Source organism: Octopus bimaculoides, chromosome 9 (assembly GCF_001194135.2).
Source record: "Octopus bimaculoides isolate UCB-OBI-ISO-001 chromosome 9, ASM119413v2, whole genome shotgun sequence".
Taxonomy (NCBI): Eukaryota; Metazoa; Mollusca; class Cephalopoda; order Octopoda; family Octopodidae; genus Octopus; species Octopus bimaculoides.
Genome location: NC_068989.1, coordinates 3,541,579 through 3,553,568, shown reverse-complemented (window position 1 = coordinate 3,553,568; position 11,990 = coordinate 3,541,579). Strand labels below are relative to the sequence as shown.

At 37.5% G+C, this 11,990-nt stretch overlaps 1 long non-coding RNA gene across 1 annotated transcript in view; it reads right to left on the bottom strand.

The window, feature by feature from the left end:
- Positions 1-9,276, bottom strand: part of LOC128248686 (uncharacterized) — a 62,648-nt gene extending 53,372 nt beyond the window's left edge. Inside the window, exon 1 of the long non-coding RNA XR_008264843.1 lies at positions 9,226-9,276. This is a non-coding gene — a long non-coding RNA (uncharacterized LOC128248686). The remainder of the gene's footprint in view (positions 1-9,225) is intronic.
- Between the last annotated feature and the right edge of the window lie 2,714 nt (positions 9,277-11,990).

The window sequence follows — 11,990 nt, the reverse complement described above, 5'->3', positions numbered from 1 at the left end:
ATATATATATATATATATATATATATATATATATATATATATATATACATACATTACGGGTATATATGTATGAGTAAGTATCTGTACCTTAGGTGTACATACGAGTGAGTAGGTGCCAATATCTTTTTTTTAATGTTTTCTTCTTCATTAAACTTGTCAGTTCTCCGTTTGTCACATTTTACTTTATCACTTCAATAGGTTTGTTTTTAGTCTCTTTAGTTATTTTTCAATATCCTTTGGAGATTTCCTTTGAAGAAAGATTTGTCCATCGTAGTGTATATTCGACTTTGCTGTTTTGTTCTTGTTGCTTTTTTTGTTTTTTGTTTTTTCTGAAAATTCTGTGTAGTCTTTTGAAAAATATAGTTTGTTTGTTCTTTTTATATTATTTTAAGGTAGAAACACACCCAACGCTTATCTCCATTGATTCGACACCAAAGTGTCTGCCACTAATGCTTGTATCATTTAATATTACACACAGTTTGAATTGTGTAGTATTGGAGGCGGCTATACATATACATATACATGTGTGTATATGTGTGTGAGTGTATGTATATATATATATATGTGTATGTATATCCATACATACACACACACACATATATATATAGTGATAGCATAGTGACACCTATATAACCATTCATAAATATATATACATGTGTATGTGTCTTTTTTTATATATGTGGGTGTGGAAGTGCATGTTTATGCGTGTGTGTATATGTATGTGTATATGTGTGTGTGTATACATACAAATATGTATATGTGCATATATCTATATATATCTAGCTATCTGTCTATCTATCTATCTATCTATCTATCTATCTATCTATCTACCTATCTATCTATATATCTATCTATCTAGATAGATAGATAGATAGATAGATAGATAGATAGATAGATAGATAGATAGATAGATAGATAAACTATTCGGGTATTATAATCTTTACTACCGCCTCCTGAACACTTTATGCCGGATCTTGGCTAGCGTAGTATTCCAGGATCAAAAGGAGATCCGTAAGACTTCGAGTGGCATAAGTGGGAGCACTACACAACTCCAAGGTGAAATAACCTCAGCAAAGTTAATAATAAAAGAAATAACATAAATGAGGAAACGAGAAGCCAAATCGACATTACAATAATTTTATTCCATGTCTTGTGTAATGTTCTGTAATTCGTACAATGTTACATAATATACGCGATGATATATGGAAATAAGCAAGAAATCTATTGTTCATTTACTTCTTCAGATGTCATGATTTGAAGGCACCATTAACCAAAATTGGTCGCTGGTGCCTTCAAATCATGACATCTGAGGAAGCGAATGGACTGAACATGACACGAATGCATAACACTGAATGAATTGCATAACAACGCACAAGATAGGGGGGGGGGGAGAAATGATTGTCCGTTTATGGAAACAACTGTAACGTCAATTTGACTTCTGCTTTCCTGATTCAGATTATACATACATACGTACATACATACATACATACATACATACATACATACATACATACATACATACATACATATATACATACATACATACAGAAGAAAACATGCGTGTCCGCGCGCGTGTTGTCGTGTGCATGTCTGTTTGTGTAAGGGATGCAAAAGAGCTGTTCTTTTTTTTTTGTATGTTTGGCTCTTTGTGTGTCATGTATGTGTGTGTGTGTGTGTGTGTGTGATTCTATGTGTATGTATGTGTGTGTGTGCACGCGGACGCGCATTTCTTGTACGGATATAGCAATGTGCATGTCTGTCACATTAGAATAGGAATGTATTTGTGTGCACAGGTCTTCGGGTAAGAAGTTAGTCGTTGGCTGAGAGGAAGTTGAACGGGTGGCTAATGGATACTTGGAGATAAAAGAGCGAAGTGATACTTATGTCACTATACGTGTGTGTATGTGTGTGTGTGTGTATGCAAGCATCAGAGAGATAATGAAATATGTAAGTGCATGTATACGAGTTAGAAGTCTCACAGTGACATAAACCCATCATAAAAACAAAATTTAAGCGATAGACAGACAGACAGACAGACAGACAGATCCCTATACAGGAATCCCTCGACTATCACGGTTATTACGTTCCCAAACTTCCCACAGAAGTAATTAAAATCTAAATAAATATAAATACCTATCGGCCGCAAAAACCCGCGATATACTGAGCAGTCCGCGATATATAACTTTACGTATATCAGCCAGAGAAATCCACGATGTACTGAGAGCGCGATAGGTGAACCGCGATATGGCGAGAGATTACTGTACATCTTTTTGAACTGGATCTCTTATTTATATGCTATAAATAATCCTTTCTACTATTGACACAAGGCCTAATATTTGAGGGGAGGGGCTAGTCGATTACATCGACACCAGTGATCAACTGGTGCTTATTTTATCGACCCCAAAAGGATGAAAAACAGAAGTCGACTTCAGCGGAATTTGAACTCAGAACGTAGCGGCAGGCGAAATACTGCTAAGTATTTCGTCCAGCGTGCTAACGATTCTGCCAGCTCGCAACCTTATATGCTATAAATAGTTACATTTTAGGATAGAACAAGTCTACAGGAGACGTGGGTTCGAGTCTACGCTAATTATTTAATAAGAGTTATCTACCCTAGATAAACACCATCTTTGCCAATAACCGAACGTTTTTCTGTGTTGCGTAAGAGAAAAACAACCAGCGAACCAACTCCGCGTCTCAGTTGCGATTACCGACTGTAATCCTTCTATAAACAGTGTCAATGCCATAGACAGAAAGGCATGAACATTGCAGGAACACGTTTTTTTATCCACTAAAAATTCTTTGTGTGCGAAGAGAGAAGCTTTTATATTTGGTTGATATTCCTTCTCAAACCACATCGCAGTCTCTTACACAACAATACTATTTACAAATTGTGGAGTCGCAATGGCCCAGTGGTTAGGGCAGCTGACTCGCAGTTATAGGATCACAGTTTCGATTCCCAGACCAGGCGTTGTGAGTGTTTATTGAGCGAAAACACTTAAAGTACTACGAGGCTCCGGCATGGGGTGATGGCGAACCATGCTGTACTCTTTTACATTGATGAGATTAAAAAGCTTGTAAATAGAGGGAAGGAAGTTGTAGATAATGAGGGAAAGTACATTGATGATTAAATTTCAATTAAATATCTCCTCTGATCACTTGTTTTCTTTATCCAAAATTCGGACAGATATACCTGATATATATATATATATACATACATGTTTACAGAGATAGATCCATACACACACACACACACACATACACAAGCACGTTCACAAGTATATATATGATAGTATGTGTGTATATATATGTATGTATGTATATAGGTTTCAAATTTTGGTACGAGGCCAGCAACTTCGGGCTAGGGGTTAAGTCGATTAAATCGATCCCAGTGCTTTGCTGGTACTTATTTTATCGACCCTGGCGGCATTTGAACCCAGAACTTAAAGACAAATGAAATGCCGCTAAGCATGGAAGGTAATTTGGTAAATATGTAGGTATCTACGCGTGTGTGTATGTGCGTACATATGTGCGTGAGTGAGTGTGTTCCAGCGTGCATATATGCATGTATGTGCATATGTTTGTCACTCTTCCCATCGTGGTTCGGCAAAAAATAAAAACGATAAAATGAGTAAAAGATAAATAGTTAAGCTGTACTGTATAAAGACAATATTTTTGTTTACGATACAACTCTGAATGTACAGATGGGCGAAATGCCGCTAAGCATTTTACCTGGTGCGCTATGATGATGATGATGATGATGATGATGATGATGATGATAAATAATAATAATAAAATTCAATTCTGCAAATAATATATAAAAATCCACTCTGGGAATTTAGGAAACAACTAAATAGTAGTAACGATAATAATAAGAAGAATAAAAGACAAAACAACAATACGTCCTAGGAATTTAATCAGACAATGAAGAAATAGAAACATGAATCTCATAGGAATAACACACTTCAGTAAAAGTGTACGATTGCTCGAAATTTGGGGATTCGTAAATGGAATTTCGAATATTAATATATTAAATGCGAAAGACCAAAGTTTGGAAACCTAACAGACTAATCTCGAGGATTGACAAGGGAAATAACTCCAATATACTTGAAATGTTTCGTAAATTTATCTCCCTTACAATACTTTTTTTTGTTTTTACTGATCTCTTAAATCGATGTCATTTATAAACATCAACTTGCAAATAGTTTTTTTTTAATTATAAAAAAAATATTGACTTCATACTTAAATCAAGAACATTTCATTTTCATACAAAGAAAAATGTCGCTTGAGTGGAACTTTTGATAAATGTTGTCTATTGTAGAGTTGTGTCTGGAGAATAGAATTTGATAAGGATTTACGCTTAAAACCGGTGTAAACTGGCGGACTGGCCAGGTTGTCAGCTTGACCGAGTGCGTATAATTTTTGACTGTCCCTCGTATATATATATATATATATGCAGAGAGACAGATAGACAGACAGAGACACAGAGAGAAATGTGATATATATACATGCAGTTACATACATACACACTGACATACACACACATGTATATCTATATATATATATATATATATATTCAAGACATTCATTTATATAAATATACACACACACACACACACACATATATATATATATATATATATATATATATATATATATGTGTGTGTGTGTGTGTGTGTGTGTGTGTGTGTGTGTGTGTGTGTGTGTGTGTGTGTGTGTGTGTGTGTGTGTATGTATGTATGTATATATTGTTCTCTTTTAAAAAAATACAATTAAGCCGTGGCTTTTATTTTTCCGTACGTTTAATAAACTTCCCATTGTGTCAAGATATTAATTTATTGTCATTAACGAGTGGCCTACATTTTTTTCAATTACTTTAACTGTTATTTATGCTATTCAAATAAAACCTGGCATTTTTTTCCTGTAATTCTTTCCTATCTAAGACGCTTCTTTTTCTTTTCTCTCTCTCTTTTTTACTTAACCTGTAATTTTATTGCCTTCTTAAAAAAACGAGTGTGGTTGTGTTGCTTCTACATATCTCATATATTTAATTATATCTGAATTAGTGACCAGCAATTGTACGCAATATCTGAAACTCACTAATTTCTATTCCACTAAAGGCTAGCGTGTTTGATTTCTTTTAATCATACATTGACCTAAATAAATGTCTCGTATTCTCAATTCGAAATTCAAAACCTAAGGTCAGGACAGGGTTAAATTCATCGCAGTTTTTATAGCCGTATCGAGCTTCCAAATGTTCCTCTCACATTCTTTGCACTAAAAAATTTTAGTCACCTGCCAAATATAATACTAGCTAAAGCCACATACGCGCAGGTCGCTTCAGACCACATCAGTGGATCGACCTCGAATAAAGTTGCAGAGACCAATAACTAGTCGAAAGTAATTGGATGCAAATGCAATTGCGAGATGTCTATGCAGCAGAAACGTGCGTTGGACACATTTAAATCAAACACGGTGTATAATTGACTGTAGACAGAAAAAGCATACAGTTGTACTAACCCCCTTATTCATTGTAATTGTCTTGGATATACACTTGGTAGAAATCTATAATCTAGCGAAGGAAATCCTGTCAGGTGAAACACATTGGGATTGTTCACCTTAGGTAATCCTAGGTGTTTCTTACAACTGCGGTTAGTCAAACCCAAGATTATATCGGAGTGCTTGAACGGTACTCGCCGGGATATTCCATTCCTATCTATTCTTAAAGTAAGTCTGAACTAGAAAAAGGTAAATTTGAAAACAGTATTTCCTTTCTCTAAGAAATAGCCCTTAGGAAATGTATGAACTCCACAACACTGTTTGTTATCTATCTATTTATTTATTTCAGAATTCAGTAGTAGTAGTGATAGTGGTGATGGTGGTGGTGGTGGTGGTGGTGGTGTTGGTGGTAGTAGTAGTAGTAGTAGTAGTAGTAGTAGTAGTAGTAGTAGTAGTAGTAGTAGTAGTTGGAGGAGGCCGAGGAGGTGGAGTATCTTGCTTAGAACCACACCTGTATACATTCTCAGGGACGTTGTGGTAAGTATATATGCATGCATGTATGTATGGACGTACGTATGCATGTCTATATGCATGTATGTGTGTACGTACGTATGTATGCATGTATGTATGTATGTATGTATGTATGTATGCATGTGTGTATCAATCTATCTATCTGTATATATATATACGGCGGGTTTCTTTCACTTTCCGTCTGCCAAATCCACTCACGAGACTTTAGTTGGCCCGAGTCTATAGTAGAAGACATTTGCCCAAGGTGTTACGCAATGGGACTGAACCGGGAACCATGGGGTTTGTTCCGGATTCAGTTTATATATAAACTATGGGAAGCACAATTTCAATGCAATCCATTCAGAAGATCGATCGAATAGTGCAAAGATTTGTCAAACGTGTGAGTGTTATTCAGGTCTTACAACTGCAGCGATAGATGTGGAGTGATTTGTACTGTTTGTTGAGATAGATAGATAGATAGATAGATAGATAGATAGATAGATAGATAGACAGACAGACAGACAGACAGACAGACAGACAGACAGACAGAGTGCCATGTCAAGCTATTTTCGGTCAGTTAAAAATCGTTATCGTTTTTCTCTCTCTCATTGTTCAGATGTTATCTCTAATGTTTGTTATATAACCGAATGCAATGGCCACCGATATGCTAACTTCAGCTGCTGTATTCCCTCGGCCTTTATCAGAACTTCTTGATGAAATCAATCGATATATAAATCTGTGTCAATCGTCCTCTTTTTAGCCTCGGTCGGCTCTAAAGTCCACCTATCATAACGTTTACGCCATCATCTTTGATAGCATCAGTGTGTCGTCGTCGTCGTCGTCGTTACAACAATCCTTGTCCTTATTCCTCTCTCTCTCTCACACACTCTTATATGGAGGTGGTACAGCGCTGAACAGATATGGTGTTTGAACAGATTTTACCAAAAGGGAGAACCTCTTCTCCACGGTAAACTGCAGTGAATTTACCTTTAGAAGCTGAAATATGTGACAAACATATTTTAACTAAGCTTAGAGTCCGTGTGTGTGTGGGTGGGGGTGTCTCTCCACACCGCTTAACAACAGGTGTTGGTTTGTTTACATCCACCGTAATTGAATGATTCGGCAAAAGAGACTGGCAGAATATATAGCTACATATTTTAGCATCAACTTCCACCGTATCCCGAAAATTTGCCGTAAGAAATTTCGCCATAGGGAAAAATTTGCTTTACGACAAATCCGCATATGGATAAAAATAAAGTGCATTATATCAGCATTTAAAAAAAAATATATGAAAAGAATATGATAAAAGGTTTTATAAAAGCATTAAATAAGCAAGTCTTTAGTCAATGTCAAACATTAAAAGAACATCTGATGAGGTCATTTATAACGAAACTTCATACGGCAGATTTTCCCACGGCAAAACCTTCTCATTGTATTTATTGCCTTTGCGTAATGCTTTCCTTCTTATCGACCTTATTACATCCGCCTTCGCTAAGGCGGAGGTAATGTTTTCAATCATGTTTGCTTGTTTGTCCGTGGACAAGATATCTCAAGAACCGCTGGATGGATTCCGATAAAACTTTCAGGGATGTTTGGTCTCGTTGAGAGGCACAAACTGATTAGATTTTGGGATCGATCCGGTACCGGGCAAGGATTCTGGATTTTTTTTACTTAATTTTTGAGAGCGGTCGGGTTCATTTCTAGTATTCTCGTTTGTGAGAGCAGTCAAGTTTATTTCAGGTATTCTCATTTTAAAAATCATCTCCGGCTAATCGTTGAGAGAACGTTGGTGTTGCCTTGGCGGAAGTTTTTGCTTTCTGAGTGCTCTTGTTATTGTTATTATTATTATTATTATTATTATTATCATCATCATCATCATCATCATCATCATCATCATCATTTGTGAGCCCTGGACTCATTAGGCCGGCTATCGGTGATTACCCGGTTTCTATGGTGCATCAGTGATCGAGATGACAATCTCCACTGAATGGACGCCGGTCTGTGGCAGAGTTCAGGGTTAGCAATTTTCAAGGAAGAGGATAAGTCGATTACATCGACTCCAGTACTTCACCGGTTCTGAAGTTTATTTCTGAAGAACTTGCGAAAATGATTTATTTGCAGTGACCAAATATATTAATTAGCTCACTAACTCTATCAACGCAAGCGTTGCCTATACAGGTGCACGAGTATTCCACATCTCAGGTGTCGAAGTGATCGCAGAAACAAGGTGAGATGAAGTGTTTTGCTCAAGAACACAACGCTCCACTTAGTCTGGGAATTGAAACCACAATCTCGCAGTCGTTAGTGCAACACCCCCATGCATATATTGACCGTCATTTGGACCCCGTTGTGTCCACTACTCTGATTGCTTGGTATTGGCGCAATTTGTCTCTTGCTCTATCGCGCCAATGTACTGCGTATAACCAATCGGAACATCTAAATAAGATCACGTGAGACAGCCTGTTCTCAACCCTGTTGGAGTCCACTGTCCTTTATAAAAACCCAGCTCCTCCCCGTCTCGAGGTCTTTGGTTCCAGACCTTTTAAGGTCTAGCCACTGACCACACAAGACACAGCCAATTCCAGCGACAACGCCCGTCCAACAGCAACACGCCCAGGTTCCAGCACAGCCCTGTTCGTGAATTACTTCACCATGGATCATCAGGGGTCGGGGGGGGCGGCAAACGGGAGGGTGCCCCCGGGTGGCACACACTCTAGCTACGCTAGTGGTTACTCTATACTTTTGTAGAGTATAAATTTATTCTTAAACAGGAATATCATTGACAGTGACTTCGATGTTCCGCCCCACCTCCACCACCACCACCACCCCACACGCACACAAATGTGCGTGTGCGCGCGCACGTGCTTGTGTATAAAAAAATATATAAATATATTTCAGTGTCGAAATATTTATACATTTGTTGACAATTTCCTTCATGAATGCCTACGACCTACCCCGAGTAGGCTGGGGTGTGTATGTGTGTGTGAGAGAGAGTGGAGAAAGAGAGATGGAGGAGTAGAGAGAGATGGAGGAGTAGAGAGAGACAAAGAGGGAGGGTGGAGTAGAGAGAGAGAGAGGGAGGTGGAGGGAAGAGTAGAGAGAGACAGCAATGACCTTCGTGCAAACTTGAAGCGGTTTGGCTCAACTTGCAATTGACAATGAAATCTGACACGTTAAGTAAATTTAAAACGACGTACAATAAAATGAATGGCTTACATTTCTATGATGTTATGTGCTGTGTCTTGGTGTGCATGTGGTTGTCACTTGTGAACCAATTCTGGTAGTTTACTGCTTATCTATCTATCTAGTTGTCTGTCTGTCTGTCTATGCGTAATTGTGTGGTAATATCTGTGTGTGTGTGGGCGCGTCTATTGTGTGAGGTGTATTCAATAACTTGAAAAGAAAATAATTTTAACTCTATGGTCCAGAGTTGTATACAGTAAACAAATGAACATTTTTGGTAGAGAAACTTACATTATCATATATCTTAGAGGTAATGTTTTCGAAAAAATAATGAATAATGTGTTCCTAGTTTGAACTTAGTTTAGGTTATTGAGTGCTTCTTAGAAACGCTAAACGGAAGATTTTTTTAAACTGAAAGTAATATTGTTCTCGAGGCGTAAATATCGAATAATGTTGTCATAACTATACAAAGCACACTGGTTGGTCATGGTCGGAGAGCTTTTGATAATGGGTCTACTCGAGCGGTATTGCACTGTGTGTAAAACAACAACAACAACAATAACAGTATTTATTAAAATATCACCAATTTATCTTGAAAATATACAAATATAATTTGAAAGCTTCAGTCAAAGCATGTGAACAGCACAAACTGGGTGGTTTATTTCTGTGACCTTGAACCGGGAAATATGTATAATTGTTAAGTTTTAAATATTTACAATATATAATTACAATTATTTAGGAAAAACGCCGAAACTACCATTTTTGTATCATCTACAAAATCAAGAAGTTCGTATACCACCATGTGCTACCGCATTCGACTTCAACCGTATAATATAGATAAATATAGGTCTATCAAATAGTGTACAATATTTACATTTGACGGATATTTGTCCTCATCTTGTTTGTTGTTATCGTTGGAATCTGTTGAAATATCTGTGAGGTTTCTGGACATCGGTTTTACTCATAAGGCGAACTCGTGTATAAGTTGTAGCCCTAGTTTAGAGCTAAACCTGTCTAGATGGTGACGTTCTCACTGTGAAGCCATCTAATGGTGGCTCTGTTCAGGAGGCTGTAATATGTAATTCGATAAAGAAACACGGTACAATGAATTCATGGAACAAAGCTGGAACTTTAAATAACTTTACTCTCGGTCTCAAATATACACAAGTTGAATGATAATGGAAAGAGTTCATGAGTGAAGGGCCATGTTCATCATCTGTGTACTACCTTATGTCTGCTAGCTGTCTACGTGTATGCGAGAACCAGCTAGGTCATGTCTTCACGGTCCGGCGTCTTGACCAGGAAGAAGTGCGAGCGCTCAGTGTCCGACCCTTAGCGCTGCGTGTGCCCTCTAGTGGCCAGCTAACTTAGGCAGCCGCCGTCAGGGGGAATAACTGCTCCTACACCTTGATACAAATTTTTTTCTTCATAGTTTTAGCTTTGTCCCATATGTAAGTTGCACCCCGTGTTTTCAGTTAAATTTCAGGATAAAATAGAGCGGTTTATACACGAATTATTTCATTGTCAAGGTTATAAGAATGCAAAAAAACAAACAAAACAAAAAACATTAATGACAAGAACAAGCGTTAGTTAATGCCTATTTTATTGTCCTAAAAACAATTGTATTACTTTCTGTAAGGAACAAATTATGTTACATAATTTCGGGAATTATTTTTTTTATAAATTTTTTTAAATAAAATATATTTTAATGTAAAAGAAATCAATAATGAATACTTTCGTTTTCGATGATCATTCATTAACACAACTCGAATTGAACGGCAACATTTTAATTTTTATTTTATTTCCTGGTCATTGATCAAACATGAGAGATATTACTGTGCATCAGTAAGTATATATATATATATATATATATATACATATATATCCAGCGGCAAACCCTACAGGAGAGGATATCGAACGGCTATTGGCTGACCGGCAAACAAGATAAACAACCATGTGAGGACGTGATCGATACGACTACCATGCGAAAGTTAATAAGACCGCTGCAAATATCCATGATAAACATTAACGTTTTACACACACACACGCGCGCAATCATGTGTGTGTGTGTGTGTGAGAGAGAGAGAGAGAGAGAGAGAGTGCGTGCGTGTGTGTGTGTGTGTGTATGTGTGTGTGGTAAGAAGTTTGCATCCCAATCACATGGTTCCGGGTTCAGTCCCACTGCGTGGCACCTCGGGCAAGTGTCTTCTACTACAGCTTCGGTGCGACCAAAGCCTTGTGAGTGGATTTGGTATGCAGGGCTGGTCCCAGGAATTTTTCGAAGGTAGGGCACAAGAAATTTGTCCTGGTTCCGTTTGAAGGTGATGGGATCTTTTTCTTTTTTTTATTTGTTTTGGGACGGCCAGTTGAAGAAAAGAACTCGTGCTGAAGTGAATTTATATTGTGATCCTGAATTGTGTTGACGAGTGGGGTGCGTATGGCACGTGGCCCCAGCCTTGGATAAATTCTGAATCTGATGTTAAGGTCGTTTGAGCAATACTGATGGTCTATTCTCCACGCTGTGCAAATGACACAACGGGAGAATAAGGATTCAGCGTTTTAGTAGCAGACAAATCTCCCTCAAATCATACACTACCGTGTTAAATAAAGAAATAATATATTAGATAATGTACTTTGACCATGTGTCTCCTCGATAAGAGATGATCTGGGACTATACAACAACAACAGCAACAATAACGCCACTATCGAACAGAACAGATCCAATGTACTCCACATTCACTCAACCTCGTTGCAAAATGTGTGACTCATTGTTGTCAGAGCATTACTTTAAACTTTGT